This window comes from Choloepus didactylus, chromosome 20 (assembly GCF_015220235.1).
Source record: "Choloepus didactylus isolate mChoDid1 chromosome 20, mChoDid1.pri, whole genome shotgun sequence".
NCBI classification, from domain to species: domain Eukaryota; kingdom Metazoa; phylum Chordata; class Mammalia; order Pilosa; family Megalonychidae; genus Choloepus; species Choloepus didactylus.
The window spans coordinates 3,894,541-3,913,673 of NC_051326.1; the positions used below are offsets into that span (position 1 = coordinate 3,894,541).

At 47.8% G+C, this 19,133-nt stretch overlaps 1 protein-coding gene and 1 non-coding gene across 3 annotated transcripts in view; both read right to left on the bottom strand.

Annotated features, from left to right (window-relative positions):
- The window catches only part of NBAS (NBAS subunit of NRZ tethering complex), a 397,863-nt gene that overhangs the window by 334,153 nt on the left and 44,577 nt on the right, over window positions 1-19,133 (bottom strand). The window lies entirely within an intron of this gene.
- TRNAI-GAU lies at window positions 4,844-4,917 on the bottom strand. Its single transcript has one exon. It is a non-coding gene; the product is annotated as a tRNA-Ile (tRNA).

Here is a 19,133-nt window from a genome sequence, read left to right on the forward strand (position 1 = left end):
AAACCAATATACCTTGTTTCTTTCCCAAGCCCAAAACACAAATGACCTAATTCCACCATTGTCTCCCTTCTCATGTGGCCACTGGCTTTCTATTTTCTGTCCTTGACCTAAGCTAACGACCACAACAAAGCCTCTTCTCTACATGTGCTCTCAGATATAAGTACTTCACTACTGAATAAAAAACTTTCCAGGTAAAATCATGGAACATAACCCAACTCAGCATCTCAAAGTCCATAAAGCAATGCTCATGCACTTTTAGAAACACAGCTTGGGCCTTCACTCAAAGCCTTTTCCTGGTGCTGTATGCGTGACTCTCTAAGTTTACATTACAGCAAATCAGAAGCAACAAATTCTGAGAAGATGGCTTGGAGCAATCCACTTGGGCTGCTTCTACACTGGGCAAATTCACAGGGCTAACCTGTAATTAACACTGTTCACCTGGGCAGAAGAGCTGTGGGCAGGCTTCGCAGAGACCACCACCAAAAGGTTTCTCCTTCAGACATTGTCCCAGACAGACCAAAGGGTGAAGAGCTTTCTGAGCCAAGGGAACAGTGTGCAAAAGCACCGAGATGAGTGTGGAAACAAAAGCACTGAGATGAGTGTGGAAAACATCATGTTCAGAGAATTAGAAAAAATGCAGTGAGTACTGGGACAGAAAATTCAAAAAGGTCTTTAACACATAACAGGCAGCCTTGCTCACTTCCCGGGCACGTGCCACATTCTGCCGGCTCCACTGCAGCAGGTCTTTGTATCTCACCTCCGTTTCTGGGTCCCAAGCCGTGTGGGGCACAGAGCTGGCGTCCACTCAGCCCTGAGTCCTTCGCGGCACGTCTCAGCTGCTCCCTTGGGAAACACCTATGAGGACGCCGTGTGCAAGGAAGTCCAGGGGCACAGAGACACGACAGCCTGGCCCTTGTCCCGGGCTCCTGACTCCTCCCACCTGAGAAATGAAGGGGTCACACCAAGTGACGGATGAAACCCCATTCTAGCTCTGACATTCCTAGAGTAAAACTCAAAGCAGGAGCACAGGTATCCAATAGAAAAAATAAGCTGTGACCGTGGGGGAAAGAAAACACACTAGAAGGCGTGGATTAAGGCAAAGGCCAGAGAAAAGCAAGGGGCAGGAAAAGAGGCGGGGGCGAGGGGCAAGGATACGAGGAGAGGAAGGGACTGACGGAACACAGCCCCAGGCATCACAGCGCATGTGAGAGCGAAAGTCAGGCTAAGGGGACTCCAAGGAGAAGCAGGAGGAGTATGAAGTGTCTCCAAACGAGCCGCTGCGGGAGGGCTGCCGAGAGGAGGCCCGGAGCCCCGGAGCCCCGGCACCCGCCGAGGCAGGAGGCAGGAGCGCTCCGCAGCACCCTCTGCCCCCGACCCAGGCGCTGAGCTGGGCCCGGGGAGGGAGCAGACGAGGAGAAGGAACTTTGGCCCTCCTCCTACCAGCGGCGGGCGGCCACGGCACCCCCACTGACACCCCGCGACCCCGGCGGCGCCCCCCAGAGCCGGCTCCCCGCCCCTGCCCTCCGCCCGGGCCCCGCCACACTCGGGACCGGCCCGAGGCCGCCTCTGCGCCAGACCCTGAGGGTGTCCAGTGACCCTGCTTCCCCTCGGCTACACGCACGGAGGGGCTGCTCCAGCAGGGAGGGCAGCGGCGGGGGCTGCGGCACCTGCGCCCTGACCTCGGTCCAGAACCCCCGGGGCGCCCAGCCCTCCCCGCGCATCCAGACCACCCCCACCGACCGCGGCTCCCACCCCGGGCACTCATGCTCCCCTGAGTCCTGGCCACCCGCCCACCCGCCGCGAACCTTTTCCAAAAACTGACCCGCCTGAGGGTTTTACTAGAGTGTGCCTGTAAGTACAGTACAGCCAACCTCATTTCTTCTTCAAAAAGAAGAGAAAGTTTACACTCATATAACATTCAGATAAAGAAAGTAGCATTCCTATAACTTTTGAAGAAGTTCAGACTGTGGAAGTTTGGAATGAAATATCATTTTATTACTTGTCTGCTTCCAAATTGAGTGGTAATTTGACTTGAAGTCAAATCCACTGCCCACCTGACCACCTCTGGAGACCCTGGGCCAGCGCCTGACTTTGCAATGACTCGGTTTCTTCATTTGGAAAATGGAGGTGATAGTAATACTTACATCATAAGGTTACTGTGAGAAATCAATGGGACGCTGCTGAGAGAGTGCTTAAAACAGTGCCTGGCACATAGTAAAGTTCAATATGTACTAATTTTCACTGCATAATAACTATCATTTCTAGCATTATTATTAACTAACAGATTCTTGTTTGTGAGATTAGCCTTTCCTGGGACTCTGATGGGCCTCTGGCCCACAGAGTGTTTATTTACCCCTTTGAACAAAGAGAAGGCACATGTTTCAAACTCTTGGACTACAAGCTATGAGGAAGAGATGATGTATTAATGACAGATTAAAGATTCACAGTTATCTCAACAAGGGCCAAGTAAAAGACATGAAGAGAAATGAACAGTAGAAAAAACATCAGTTCTGTAATAGAAGAGGTACCAGGACAGACAGGTAATTGAGTGAAAAACTAAAAGGGTAACTTTCATTTACTGTTCATTTCAAGCTCAATATAAGTGAACAGTGTGATAGCCAATTTCTTAGTGTTGCCCACTCTTAAACATGATATTATGGACTATTATAAACTAAGCACAACGAGTCTAATAAGTAAAATGCAATGTCATGAAAATTATATTCCCATGATGTGTGTATTGCCTAATACTATATTATAAATTCATATATCCATAGAGTTTAGTTGTCATTATTTTAACCTCAAAACAAGTAGGAAACACATATCTGGGTGTTTGCAAATCCATAAGTAATAGGTCAAGTATCAATGAGGTTTTCCTCTACTTGACTGGAATTATCCCAAATTAGGAACTTTATATAATTCAATTATTTTTTCTTTTACTTTTTTTCTTACCTATTGATTATGACTTGAAAGTATCCTTCATAGATTTTATATGGTGAGTGTTAGGATCCTGCCCACCTAACTCTCTTAACTCTGGAAATGGAGCTAACTTTGTGCAGTTAGTGGTGGCCGTTACGTTACGGTCTCACAACCATCTGAGGGCACGTGAGAGACAGAAAGTTCTTCCCAGGTGACTCTTTCAGTGGCTGGTGGGTATTTCAAGAAAGAGTGCACACTCCCTCACAACTGGAATAAGAAGGATCTTTCTGTTTTCCCAAGCACCATTCTAGCAACCCGTTCCCTCCATGGAGCTGGTCCCTGCTTGGCACTCGGCCCAGGGTGGCACAGCCATCCTGGCTGGACTGCAGTAAGGTCCCTTGCACAAGAAGTCTGGTAGAACAGAGCCTTGCTGTTTAGCTTCCAGTCTATCTAAGAGAGCAAATCCTGAGACATGACTTCTATCTGTAGTAAATACATGTGAAAATCTTCATTGTGAACTGTTAAACTGGACATGCCTTTATGAGTGCCTCTGAACTGATTATATTTCAAAGTTTGATTTTTTTAAAGGAACATGAAGGCTATAGGATAGGTTCTTGTTATTACTGCTGATGGCTTCAATGAGTTCCCATCTCTAGCCCTGATCTCAGGCATGAATTTCCAACCTTCTGACGCCCTGAGAGAGACTAAGTTCTCGGATGTTCTCATGCTTGAAACCCAAATAGGTGCTTCTGTGATAAGACAGTAAGGAGAAGATTATAAGATAAGGATATCAGGCAAGGCAACCTCAGGAGCTCTAGCTCTGAATGGAACAGACCTAGGGTGGTGAAATCTCATCTCAGCCATGTGACCAGTCCCAGTTTCCACAGCTATAAAATGGCTGCAATAGTACCTACTTTATAGGGTTGTAAAAGAATTAAATGAGATAATGCCTTATAAATCTATAGGAAGCACTGAACAAATCAATAAGTGTTAGCAACTGTGGTATAATTCTCTAATGTTTTATTTTTATGTAATTTCAAACCTACAGAAAATAGTACACAGAACTCCTGTATACCCGTTGCCCAGATTTACCAGCCATTTACATTGGCTTTACCATTTGGTATGTGTATGTATATATTTTCTGAACCATTTCAGAATAAACTGAAGACATGATGCCCCTTTGCCCTTCAGTATATATTTCCTAAGAACAATGACTTTCTCTTACATAATCACAATACAATTAACAAAATCAGGAAATTTAATATTGAAATATGCCATTATCTAATCCATAATCCATATTATAAAATTTCATCAGTTGTCCCAATAAAGTTCTTTATAACTATTAAAAAAAAAAAAAAACCTTACTGTGGAGAGCCGTTTTTAGCCATTTTCCGGGTTAGGGCCTAGTGGGCATTCTGCAGCCTGCTCCTGGAGTGCGCCCCTCCCATCGAGTGAGCGGGGCGGCGCTCGCGTCCTGTTTCAGCCTGCTCCTAGAGTACACTCCTCCCATCGAGTGAGCCAAGATGGCGCTCGAGCCCTGCTTCCGCATTATGGTGCTAAAAGCAGCAGTCGCTGCTAGCCTATTGTACACGCTTACGTGGTGTTTGTTTGTTGGTTATGATCATTGTATATAAGAAAGTTCCCGGGCAGAGCTCGGGGAGACAGCCCACAAGGAGCCGTACCTGACGGCCGCATCGAGGCTGTTCTCCCGCGAGGCACTCTGCCACGCGTGGTAATCTGTAACAGAGAATGGTTGTCTAGCTTCAGTAAAAGAATTGCTCTCACAACCACCGTGTGGCTCGAGTCGTGACTTTCCAGCCAGATCAGTTTGCGCGGTTTGCATCCCCCTCTCTCCCCTTATCTCTCTGGTCCCCATCGCCGGCCGACCGAGGACTCGAGGCGGGGCGGAGAGGCGCCGGACAAGTGGTGGCCCGTACGGGGCTCGAACCCGCGACCTTGGCGTTATCAGCACCACGCTCTACCGACTGAGCTAGCCGGGCTTACGGCGGACTTCCCGCGCCTGATCAACGCGAGAAGGTGAGTGCGTCTTATTACTTGAGAGTTAGGGCCCGTGGGTTTTCAGGTGACCCCGGGGGACTCGGAAGAGCTCTCCGAGTGACTGAAGTACAGTGCCGACTGCAAGCATGGGGCAGTCTGGAAGTTCGCCTTTATTGGCTCCTTTAAAAACCCTCCTGAAGCAGAGGGGTATCTCAGTTAAGAAAAGCTCCCTACAGAAGTTTTTAGATGATGTTGAGACTCTTGCCCCTTGGTTTCCCTCCACCGGTAGCCTCAGTCTGCCCTCTTGGAAGAAACTCGGTCGCGACATAGATCGAGCACGTCAGACGGGCGTGAGTGTGGACCCGATTCTAGTACCTGTATGGGAGACCGTCCGTGCGGTCCTTGAACTGGAATCGGCTGCCGGCCTTAGCCCGTCCTCCGCCTTGCAAGAGGCACGGTGCGCGCTCCAAGAGACCCAGTCAGTTTCGTCAGCGGACGGCTCCCATAAGGGCAAGCCGCCGGAGTCCAGTGACTCCGAGTCAGAGTCAGATAGCGATGCCGACGAGAAAGCGGAAGAGCCTCCGTTGATTGATTGGGGGGAGCCCCCCGCCACACCCGTGAGGCTTTCCGCCCCGCCCATGTCTACCGCTGCACCCCAGCCCCTGACTGACGCCTTGGGCGGTCCCACCAAGGAGCCTCGCCGAGAGCTCCCTCTAGTGGCCATGCCCGGTAGATGTAATTGTCCTTTGCTGCCAGACCCGGAAACCCTGATGGGTGGGCCGGGGGAAGGGTTTCCACAGCAGTTCCCCCCACCTGATTACTCCACAGAATGTGGAAAGAGACCTGATTACTCAAGTCCCCTAGGCCCCATTTCATCTGAATGTGGAAAGAGGCATTTTTGGCAGTGGGTCCCTTCCTTCTCTTTTAGGCCTTTTGGTGTACTAGGTGGGTACCAACCACTTAAGTCAGTACCATCCCCAGAGATGTTCCCGGTTATTATTAACCACCAAGGTAACAACCAACATGAAGCGTATGATTACAAACTTTTGAAAGAACTAAGGCAGGCCGTCCATCAGTACGGCCCCAATGCCCCTTATACCCTGAACATGGTTGAAAACCTCTCCGCCCTAAATCATACGCCCGCAGATATCGTTCAGTTAGCCCGTGCCTGTTTGCCTCCAGGCCGATTTATAGATTGGAAAGCGTGGTTTGAAGAGTTAGCTGAGGAACAAGCGGCTAGGAACGCAGCGGGAAGACATGGCGCGTGGAATACAGACATGCTGTTGGGGAGGGGAGCCCATGCCCAAAATCAAACGCGGTACCCTCAAGAGGTATATGCCCAAATCTTCCGTTGTTTCGTGGGAGCTTGGAAAAAGCTGACAGGTGAGGGTGAGGCCCAAGCCTCGCTCAGTAATATTCATCAGGGCCCCACAGAGCCTTTTGTGGATTTTGTAGCCAAAATGCAGACTGCAGCCGAGAGGATTTTCTCAGATCCAGGGGTGGCAGAAACTGTAGTTAAACAAATGATATTTGAGCAGTGTAATAAAGAGTGTAAAGTTATTTTAGCACAAAACAAAGGAAAACAGTTGACGGACTGGGTTCGGCTTTGCAGAGACGCTGGCAGCCCGTTAACTAATGCAGGTCTAGCTGCCATGCTAGCTAGCTCCCTACAGGTGGCTACAAAGAGCCCGAGAGCCTTAGGGGCAAAGCCTAACGGGTGCTATGGCTGTGGCCAGTCAGGGCACTTCAAGAGAGAATGTCCCAATAGACGTCAGCCCCCTGCCACTCAACGGTTTGGCGAACCAGGTGCAGTAACCAGGCCGTGTGGCCGTTGCCACAAAGGCTCCCACCGCGCAGAAGATTGTAGATCGATTTTCGATGCGCAGGGTAGACGCCTCTCTGACCGCCCCGAGCAGATTCCAAAAAACGGGAAGAGGGGGTCCGCCCTTTCGACGGACCCCCTTGCATGCCATTTGACAACACAGGATCCGATCAAATTCGTGCGTCCCCCGGCTCAGCAGGACTGGACCTCTGTGCCACCTCCAGACTCGTGCTAACCCCCTCCATGGGTGTCCAGTTAGTAGGGACCTCCTTCAAGGGGCCCTTACCGGCTGGTACTGTAGGGCTCATATTGGGGAGAGCATCCACGGCCCTGAGAGGATTAACAGTTATACCAGGACTTGTAGATTCAGATTTCACAGGCCGTGTCAAAGTTATGGTTCAATCTCAGCGGGGCGCCTTAGTCATTGCAGAAGGTGATAAGCTGGCGCAGCTCCTGCTCTTACCCAGCTTACATGCAGTCTTTCCAAGCAGAATCAGACAGAGAGGAGATAAAGGAATTGAGTCTTCAGGAAAAGTTTTTGAGGGCCTCCATATGTCTCTGGAGTCTCGACCCATGCTGGCTATTAAGGTACAAGGTAGATCTTTCCTAGGCCTGCTCGATACAGGGGCTGATCGGTCTATCATAAGACAACAAGAATGGCCCCCCACCTGGCCGACGTGCAGGGCGGAAGAGCCCATTAGAGGAATAGGCCAAATTTCAGCGCCCATGCTCAGTGCAGCTGCCCTTCATTGGGCCGATGAAGAAGGACACCAAGGCAGTTTCCAGCCCTATGTATTAGCCCTGCCTGTGTCTTTGTGGGGAAGAGACATCCTGACCCAAATGGACGTTACTTTAATTAGCGGTTACTCCCCAATCTCTAAACGACTTCTAAAAGAAATGGGGTATACCCCCGGCAAGGGTTTAGGAGCTTCACTGCACGGACGTGCGGAGCCTATACCAGTTGCCCCCAAGTCTGACCGACGAGGTTTGGGTTTTTCCTAGGGGCCACTGAGGAGAGATTCCCACCCACACCTATAAAACTAAAATGGAAAACCGAGGCTCCGGTGTGGGTGCCTCAGTGGCCCTTGCCACAGGAAAAACTTGCAGCGTTGCACGCCTTAGTATCAGAACAATTGGAAAAGGGCCACATCGCTCCCTCCACGTCACCGTGGAACACCCCTATATTCGTAATCAAAAAGAAATCTGGAAAATGGAGACTGCTGCATGATTTAAGGGCTATTAATGATTGCATGGAGCCTTTAGGACCAGTTCAGGTGGGACTGCCCCTCCTCTCAGCGTTGCCAGAGCACTGGTCGGTTGTCATCTTAGATCTTAGGGATTGTTTCTTTTCTATTCCACTTCACCCTGAAGACACCCCTAAGTTTGCCTTCACTGTGCCCTCTTGTAATCAAGAGGAGCCCTGCTATCGCTTTGAATGGACGGTCCTGCCCCAGGGTATGGCTAATAGTCCTACCATGTGTCAGCTGTATGTTGCCACCAAGTTAGTTGGCGCCCGGCAACAGTTCCCTCATGTGAAAATTATTCACTATATGGATGACATTCTGCTAGCCCATAAGGATGCTGCAATCCTTGAGACTGTATTGTCGCACTTAGTCTGTGACCTCAGAAAAGCTAACCTGGAAGTAGCCCCTGAGAAAATCCAAATGACGGACATCTCCACTTTCCTGGGAGCAAAACTCACGCCTACCCATGTCTCCCCCCAGAAGGTAACTCTCAGATTAGACAATATACGCACTCTGAATGATCTGCAAAGGCTCTTGGGAGATATAAATTGGATCCGCCCGTATTTGAAATTACCCAACGCTGAGTTGGTGCCCCTATTTGATTTGTTGAGAGGGGATTCAAACATAACTTCGCCCCGACACCTTACCCCCGAGGCGAGGCAAGCATTGTACCGGGTAGAGCAAGCGCTCAGTCGCGCCGCTCTGAAAAGAATAAACCCAAATGAGCCTTTTGAGGCATGCGTGCTGCCAACAGAATCGCAGCCCACTGCAGTGCTGTGGCAGCAAAGACCGCTGCTCTGGATCCACCCTGGGGTTTCCCCCCGGAAGGTCCTAGAGCATTATCCTACAGCGGTTGCGGAGTTAGCCCTGGAGTGTGTTAGAAGAGCGGTACAGCATTTTGGCCAACAACCCAGAAGTCTCCGAGTGCCTTATTCCTCCCAACAGCTTGAGGTACTCACTGGATGTATCGATCAGTGGGCCGTCCTCCGGTGTGCATTTCTCGGAAGCATTAACAATCAATTTCCTAAAGCTCCCCTCTTGCAGTTTGTTGCTCGGCACCCAGTGATTTTTCCTAAGGTGACCTCGTCTAAGCCGCTGGCGGATGCCCCCACTGTATACACAGACGGCTCCAGCTCCGGCACAGGGGCGTATTGTGTCGAGGGGGACACTCCCAAAACAGTACTCTTCCATCCACAAAGGCCTCAATGGGTAGAGCTACAGGTTATCATCACTGTTCTGAATAGCCTCTCTGGACCTTTGAATGTTGTCTCGGACTCTGCTTATGTTGTAAACTCTGTACGGATACTGGAGACAGTGGGCACTATTAGGCATTCATCTACAGTAAGGACATTTTTTATTAAGTTGCAGGAAGTCATATGGGCCAGGCGACACCCTTTTTACATAACTCATATCAGGGCCCACACAGGTTTGCCTGGCCCCATGGCCCAAGGAAACCACATAGTAGATGTGGCCACTCGACAGCCACACGTCTTCCCCATGCTGACACCCTATCAGCAAGCCCGAGAGTTCCACGCCAAATTTCATATCAATGCAGGTACCCTGGCTAAGCGGTTTAGTATACCGCGAGCGGCCGCTAGAGACATAGTCCGAGCTTGTGGAAATTGTGTTACTCAACAGCATATCCCATCTGTGGGAGTTAACCCTAGAGGTCTCGTCCCAGGAGACATTTGGCAAATGGATGTCACTCATCATTCAGAGTACGGAAAAATCAAATACCTGCATGTGTCAGTAGACACGTGTTCTCAAATATTGTTTGCCTCCGCTGAGACAGGAGAAAAAGTCCACCAAGTCATTGCACACTGCCTTGCCGCTTGGGCAGCGTGGGGCAAGCCAAAAATGTTAAAGACAGATAACGGACCTGCTTATACCAGTAAAACTTTCCAAAAATTTTGTGATGATATGGGAGTGCAATTGAAGCATGGAATCCCTTACAATCCTCAAGGGCAAGGTATCATTGAAAGAGCACACAGGTCTCTGAAAGACTTGCTCAAAAAACAGAAAGAGGGGATAGGTCACGGCCTATCCCCAAAGGCCCAACTGTCTGTAGCCTTATTCACGTATAATTTCTTAAATGAAAATTCACAGGGCATGACACCTGCCCTGCAACACACCACCCCGAGTCCTCAGCATAGAGGTCTAGTCCGTTGGAAGGATGTCCTGTCGGGGCAATGGAAAGGCCCTGACCCGGTGCTCAGCTGGGCCAGAGGCTCTGTTTGTGTCTTCCCACAGGAACCAGGACGTCAACCAGTGTGGGTTCCGGAAAGATTGGTGAGAACCGTATCAACGCCCGAGAGCGCTGAGAAGCTGCAGCCCGACCAATTGGGAAAACCCCAATATGACACAAGAGACCCAACCTTCAACGCTGGTGACGATCAGCAAGATGACCAGCAAGATGATGAGAATGATCCTGACCGCCTCCCCGTCGTCCAGGGGGAGGACCGGTGATCCTAACCCCTACCCAAGCATTGCCTCCCTTCTAATGGTCATGCTTACCCTCGCCTCTTCTACCCAGGCCAATCCCCACCAGCCTTGGAAGTGGATCCTTGCACGTTGGGAAGACTCCAAGATAATTCTTTGTAATACCACAGCAGGAGCCCCCTCCTTTGTTTTTAATGCCATTGATTTGTTCCCCCCTCCTAATCCAAAACCTAGAGGTTATCCAGGCAGCCTAAATATACAAGATTATTATATGTGTCCATCTTCAAATCCTGGAAAATCATACTGCAATTCCCCCTATGAGTACTACTGTGCATACTGGGGGTGTGAAACATTAGCCACTGGCTGGAACCCTGCTGTCCCTGACAAATTTCTAAAGCTTACAGTAACCCCTTATCCTTGCCTAAATCCAGGCAATCGCTATTTCGACAGGTACCTTTGTCCTAAAAGGCTAATGCTCACCGTACAAGACCCTACCGATACGTCTTGGCTTATGGGTCGAACCTGGGGCTTCCGAATTCATCTAGCGGGGTCCGATCCGGGATCCCTTATTCTCATAAAAAGGGAAGCAGCTCAACATTCATCTTCGGGCATTGGCCCCAATAAAGTCATCAACCCCTTTTTTCCACAGCCCTCCAGCCGCACCTCAACTATAAGCAACGCATCCGGAAAACGCACCTCAGCTACAAACAACGCATCGCCAACCTCACCACCCCAACCTTTTCTACCCCCTTCTCGTTACTCCTCTCCCCTCTTCAGCCTTATCCAAGCAACCTTCACCTCACTAAATGTCTCCTACCCCAAGCTTACCGCCTCCTGTTGGCTTTGCCTCTCCGCCTCCTCCTCTCTGTATGAGCCAGTTGCCTCCAACCTCTCCTTTTCAGAAAGCACAGAGGACAGCCCTTCGGAGTGTAAATGGAATGTCACTACTGTCCCCCTAACTTTTCATTCAATCTCTTATACAGGAAAGTGTATCCGCCCTCGCTCAGGCAACTCCCCCAACCTCACAGCCTGCGCCAGTTACACGTCTCCCACGAGCTCTGCTAAGTTTCTTGCTCCCCACAACTCCTCCCAATGGCTCTGCTCCTCTACAGGACTTACCCCCTGCCTTAATGTGCAAACCCTCAATACAACTAAAGAAACTTGCCTCCTAGTTATCCTTATCCCTAGGGTTTTATACCACAGCGAGGAAGACTTCTTCCTCCGCCTGGAAAAAACTGCAGCCCCTGCTCCACTGCAAAAGCGAGAGCCCATCACCGTCCTCACGATTGCCTCCCTCCTAGGTCTTGCGGGCGTTGGCACCGGAGTCGCCGCTTTAGCCAGTCAAAGCTCCGCCCTAACTCACCTCCGGGCGGCTGTTGACGAAGACATCCGTCACTTACAAGACGCTGTTTCTCATCTTAAAAATTCCCTCAACTCCCTATCTGAGGTGGTGCTCCAAAACCGCCGAGGTCTCGATCTTCTGCTTCTCAAAGAGGGAGGCGTCTGTGCCGCCCTAGGAGAAGAGTGTTGTGTGTATGCCAACACTACAGGTCTCGCAGAGAACAGCCTAAAGAAAGTCCGGGAGGGACTGGAAAAGCGCAAAAGAGATCGTGAGGCTACCGGTCTTTGGTCCAGTTTCTTCGCTCCCGTCCTCCCATATATCCTCCCCTTTCTTAGCCCCCTACTACTAATTATTCTAATTCTCACCTTAGGGCCCTGCATTATCCGCAGAATTGTCCAGCTTGTAAGGAAACAAACGGATGCTATTTTTTACCAACGGCTCGCCACCTCTGATGACCTCTCCTCCGAGATGACGGCCAAACTTCCGCGACCTCGTCGCCATCGGTCAACCCGCCGACCACGAGGCCCTTCTCGGTCGCCAAAATGTCATACCAACCTCGAGCTCCGGCTTCTCTGAACTCTTGGACTTTGACCCTCTCTCCTTCGCCTAGCCCGCAGCAGCGAAGCCATTGACAATCGCCTGAACGCCTTGTCAACGTTGAGCCCCCACCCTGCTGAACTAACCCCTTTACTCCTCCCTCACATGGACAGCAGGCTCTAGACTGATCGATCCCCGTCCCGGCCACTCGGGGTGGGGCGCTCTGGGGCCAGGTTTGCGGCAGGGTCCATGGCCATATCCCGGATATAGCATATAGCTCCAGCTGTCTTAAATTTTGTCTCAGGCGAGTCTCTTCGGCGGGGTCCCGGTTGTGGCCACACGGGGCTCTGGCCATTGCACAGAGATGCCTAGTGACGCCTTTGACGCTGGTTGCCACTCTCCTGCCCCAATCGGCTTTCCCCAGTTACGAGGCGAAGTACTGTAGGGAGAGTCACGTTGTTTCCAGCTCACGGGCTCTCCGGTCTCTATATGAGGTAAGCTTTCTGGTCGGTGCCAGAGGTTCTGCCGTAAGATGGCAGGGGCCTAGTCCAGACTCCCCAAAGCACCAAATCATGTAGTGGGTCGTTCAGGCCCACGGGAGTACACTCATCAATGGAGACACTGGGTTGAAATAAATAAAAAAGGGGGAGATGTGGAGAGCCGTTTTTAGCCATTTTCCGGGTTAGGGCCTAGTGGGCATTCTGCAGCCTGCTCCTGGAGTGCGCCCCTCCCATCGAGTGAGCGGGGCGGCGCTCGCGTCCTGTTTCAGCCTGCTCCTAGAGTACACTCCTCCCATCGAGTGAGCCAAGATGGCGCTCGAGCCCTGCTTCCGCATTATGGTGCTAGAAGCAGCAGTCGCTGCTAGCCTATTGTACACGCTTACGTGGTGTTTGTTTGTTGGTTATGATCATTGTATATAAGAAAGTTCCCGGGCAGAGCTCGGGGAGACAGCCCACAAGGAGCCGTACCTGACGGCCGCATCGAGGCTGTTCTCCCGCGAGGCACTCTGCCACGCGTGGTAATCTGTAACAGAGAATGGTTGTCTAGCTTCAGTAAAAGAATTGCTCTCACAACCACCGTGTGGCTCGAGTCGTGACTTTCCAGCCAGATCAGTTTGCGCGGTTTGCATCCCCCTCTCTCCCCTTATCTCTCTGGTCCCCATCGCCGGCCGACCGAGGACTCGAGGCGGGGCGGAGAGGCGCCGGACACCTTACTAGTTCAATATTTAAATTGTGTCTCTATTTACTAAAGAGCCAATAAGAGATAAACACCCATAACCATGACCCTTTAAGTCAGAAGTTCTCAAACCCGAGCAAGCATCAGAATCACCCCCCAAAGCTGCTGATTCCATGGTCTAGTGTGGGATCCAGGAATCTGCATTTCTAACACTTTCCCAGGTGACTCAGCAGCAGCTGGTTCAGGAACCAAGTCCCAGAACTACTGTTTACATCATGCCTGGTTTATAACCTGAACTCAGAGGGACACAGTTCACTCTAAGTCAAACTATGAAGCATCAGACTATTTACTCAACCCATGCTTAACAATGATCAGAGAAAAGTGATCATACTGAATGATTTGTGGTTTAAAGACAACACATGGGAATTTTTCATAGATGGAAAAAGCCCTACTCAAGACTGCTTAGTTCAGTAATGAAATCATTATTTTATTTTCCTAACAACTTGATAATCAGGCATCTGATATATCAAAAATAATCAGTACCTGGATATTAATTCCTTAAAATATAATTCAGAATTTAGAACCAACAGGTATGGGAAAATCTTTAAAATTGAATGCCATTTGTTGTGTACCTTCCAAGGAGAAACGGACCCACACTCAGGAATCTGGATAGCATGGAGCAGGGGTCAGCAAACATGTTCTGTAGAGGGGAGTTCAATATTTTAATCTTCATGGACCATAAAGTCTCTTTCACAACTACTCAGTTCTGGCACTGCAGTGCAGAAAAGCCACAGACAATATGTTAAGAAAGAAAAACAAACGGTGTTGCTTTGTTTCAATAAAACTATTTATGGACACCGAAATTTAAATTTAATATAATTTCCATGTGCCATAAAACATTCCTCTTAGTTGATTTTTTTTCAACCATTTAAAAAATGTAAAAACATTTTTAGCTCACAGGCCATATAAAAGCAGGTATATGGGGCAGGGCAAGATGGTGGAGTGGTAAGGTGTGGAATTTAGCCACTCCTCTAGGACAGCTGGTAATTAGCCAGGCACTGCATGAAACATCGTTTTCAGGGTCTCCAGTGACCAGTCATGCATCATACAACAGTCTAGAATGGGTGGAAAGGCTCAGATGGCAAACTTGTGAGTGCCCCGGCCAGGGATCTGGTGCCCCTCCCCGCCCAGACCCCAGGGACTGTCTTGCAGCTGGGAGCAAGAAGGGAGGCTCAACCCAGCCTCAACTGAAGAATTAACAAATTAATTAATTAACTTTTGGAGCTGGGGGACTTCGGGGTGCTAGAGGGGGAGCTAGGCTCTGGGAGGGGGGTGTACATAGAAGCGGGCACCTATTCCTTGGTTCCAAAAAGGCTTAGTTTTTTTCTACATTTTTCCCTTTTCTATTCTCACTCTCTGACTCCTTATCTTTTTACAATTCAGTAGCCCCCTGGCAAGGGCAGAATTAAAGCTACTGGAGAGTAACTATCCAGACAATAGCCTCAAGCCCTAGGCAAGGCTTGAGGGCTGGGGAAGGGCCTTAAAAAGGGATTTCCTTTTTTTTTTTTTTTTTAATAACTATTCTAAGTAGCTCTTTACAGAAAGCCTCAGATATTTGCAACCAGCCTTAGGAATGGAGAGCTGAGATTGGTCTGACAGACAAAGCAATGAACCTAGTGGGGGAGACAGTTCCCTGAAGGACATAATTCCCCCAAGAGAAGGGGTGTGTGGTCCAGCACCAGTGGCAGCCCTCCTTCTGGGAACTCAGACCCCAGGAGCTGGAATTCAGAAACCATCTTCAGTCAGCCACACACCCAAGGTCAGGGTCACCTGGAGAACTAAAGTCTCCCCACCTCCTTACATTGGTGATGGAGCTGCATGCTGGCAAGCACTACCTGCTGGACAGCATAAGAGAAGCATGGAGTCTAAAGGCCTCACAGGAGGGTCTCATTCTCAAGGAAACTCTACACCCTCCTCCTGAGACCTGGACCTCTCTGGACTGGGAAAACCTGACTGGGGCTGACCATATCTGAGGAGACCCTCACACAAAAAGGCTACACAGACGCAGAGCAAAAAAACAGGAAAACAAGAGAGGGAAAACTCCGATCAACTAAATAGAACCTAAGTTAGAGGCCTAGGATAAGCTTAACTAAACACCAGAGGTTAGCGAACAAAGCCAACCAACAAGAAAATCCTAGGGAAAAGAGATAAAACGAGTTCCAGAACAAACTAATCAAGAAAGTCAGAAGCCTAGACAACGCAAGATAACAAGCCATACTAGGAAACATGAAAATATGGACCAGCCAAAGGAAAAACTAATAGTTCAACTGAGATACAGGAGTTGAGGCAACTAATGCTAAATCAATTCAATGAACTAAAGGAAGAACTAATTAAAGATGTTCAAACAAATCTCCTAAATGAATTCAAAAATCAATTCAATGAACTGAGGAAAGATATGGCAAAAGAGATGAAGGATATAAAGAAGATACTGAATGACTATAAAGAATTCGTAAGCTTGAAAAAAAAAGAAATGGCAGAACTTATGGGAATGAAAAGCACAACAGAAGAGATGAAGAACACAATAGAGAGATACAATAGTAGATTTGAACAGACAGAAGAAAGGTTCTGTGAACTTAAAGACAAGACATTTGAATTCATAAACACAAAAGAACAGATAGTAAAAAGAATGGAAAAATACAAGCAGTGTCATAGGGAGCTCAATGACAACAGGAAGCACACGAATATACATGTTATGGGTGTCCCAGAGGGAGAAGAAAGGGGAAATGGGGCAGAAAGAATAACAGAAAAAATACTCACAGAAAATTTCCCAACTCTTATTAAAGACAGAAAATTACAGATTCAAGAAGTACAGATACCCCAAACAGAACAGATCCCAATAGACCTACTCCAAGACACTGAACAGACTGTCCAATGTCAAAGACAAAGAGAGAATTCTGAAAGCAACAAGAGAAAAGCAATCCATCACAAACAAGGGAAGCTAATTAAGACTATGTACAGATTTCTCTGCAGAAACCATGGAAGCAAGAAGACAATGGTACAATACATTTAAGATACTGAAAGAGAAAAACTGTCAACCAAGAAATTCAATATCCAACAAAACTGCCCTTCAAAAATGAGGGAGAGATTAAAATATTTTCAGACAAATAGACACTGAGTTTGTGAATAAGACACTGATGCCACAAGAAATGCTAAAGGGAGTCCTACAGGCTGATACGAAAAGATAGAAGAAAGAGGTTTCAAAAAGAGTGTAGAAATGAAGATTATCAGGAGGGGTAAAAGGAGAGAGAGAGAAAAAATAAGATATGATATACAAAATCCAAAAGACAAAATAGTAGAAGAAACTACTGCCCTTATAGTAATAACATTTAATGTTAATGGATTAAACTCCCCAATAAAAAAATATACACTGGCAGAATGGATTAAAAAACAGGACCCATCTATATGCTATCTACAAGAAACTCACTTTAGACACACACACACACACACACAAAGAAAAGGCTGAAAGTGAGAGGTTGGAAAAAAGATATTCACACAAACAACAAGAAAAAAGTGGAAGTAGCTATATTAATAGTACACAAATTAGACTTCAAAAGTAAAACAATTAAAAGAGACAAAGGACACTACATATTAATAGAAGGCTCAATTCATCAAGAAAACTGTTGTCTGACCTTAATATTGTATTGTATGATATTTTATTTTTCTTATTGTCTTTTTTATGATTCATTAAAAAAACACTTTTTGTAGTAATCAATATGCTCAAGTGCTGACTTTGGTGATAAATGCACAACTATATGATGATAACATGAACAACTGATTGACATGGTGGATAACTGTACGGTATGTGAATATCTCTTTATAAAATTGTAGGAAAAAACATAAATAGAGGTAAAAGTGCTGGAGAAAACATGGAGAGGGATGTACCGATTTACTGTTGTAGCCCTTCTGGAGGACACTGTGATGGTTCCACAAGAAGCTAAGAATGTGGATGCCGTAAGACACTGCAACATCACTATGGAGTATATGCTTGGAAGAGTAGGGACATGTGGGTGGACATCTGCATACTGGTGTTTATGGAGGCAGCATTCATGATTTGCAACGTGGCCTAAGGGTACATCGACTGAGGAACAGAATGGCGAACTGCGGTGTATGCATACAATGGAATATTGAGCAACTGCAAGAAGGAGTGAAGCTGTGAGACATGCAACGAGGAGAATGGATCCTGTACACAGCATTCTGAGTAAACTACACCAGAAACAAAGGCAAACACTATAATGCCTCACAGATGGACTAACTACAATGTATAAACTCAGAATTGAATCTTAGAGCACAGCCTAACAGGGGAACAATTACTGTAATGGTCCCTAGATTGTGAGCTCTTACAGCAGTCAAATCTATTCCTGAATTGTAATGGCTATCTCCAAATTCTGAGACGCTGATACCTTTGTGTATGACCTGATCAGTCTCTGGAACTTTGGGTATCAGTGTAACACCTGAGGTTCAGAGCTAAAACTCAGCAGACGTGGACCTGATCAGTCTCTGGAACTTTGGGTATCAGTGTAACACCTGAGGTTCAGAGCTAAAACTCAGCAGACGTGAACGTCAGTATTAGTGCAAACAGCTACTGTTTAAAAAGCTGAAAAAGAGTCTAGCCTTCAATTAGAGATATGAATAAAGCAGATCTGGTTAGGACTAAGGCAAATCGGGCCAAAGGGTAAAGAATGTTATTGACTATGTTTTAAAACTTCAACTTCCATGTAAGACCAAGAGAAGAGATGTTTATCTGGAGCAGTATCTATATTTTCTGTAGTATACTAAACAACTTAACTTGTACAATCAGCTTATTCAAATACCACAATTACATGGAACTTTGAACAGGAATTGAGATCTTGTAGGCTTGCACAGGTTGGCATGAAATAGCAACACATCTCTGAGTAATTCGGACAGAGAATAAAAATATATATGCAGGGACCCTTGAGCAGCTGGGGGAAAATGAGGAAGTGTTGAATTTCCTCACTTGGGTTGTTGCTGATGTTCTTGCAAACACTGAGGACTGACGGCCTGGTATGCCGAGCCCTCTATCTTGGGGCTCGTTACTGGAAAGGAGAGGCTAAACTTGCTTATAACTGTGCCTAAGAGTCTCCCCCTGAGCACCTCTTTGTTGCTCAGATGTGGCCTCTCTCTGTAGCTAGGCTAACTCGGCAGGTGAACTCACTGCCCTCACCCCTATGTGGGACCTGACTCCCAGGGGTGTAAATCTCCCTGGCAACGCAGATGACTCCCGGGGATGAACCTGGACCTGGCTTCATGAGATTGAGAACATCTTCTTGACCAAAAGGGGGAAGTGAAATGAAACGAAATAAAGTTTCAGTGGCTGAGAGATTTCAGATGGAGTTGAAAGGTCACTCTGGTGAGCATTCTTATGCACTACATAGATATCACTTTCTAGGTTTTAGTGAATTGAAATAGCTAGAAGTAAATACCTGAAACTATCAAACTCCATTCCAGTGGCCTTGACTCTTGAAGACGATTGTATAATTACGTAGTTTATAAGGGGTGACAGTGTGATGGTGAAAACTTTGTGGATCACCCTCCCTTTATCCAGTGTAAGGATGGATAAATAGAAAAATGGGGACAGGGA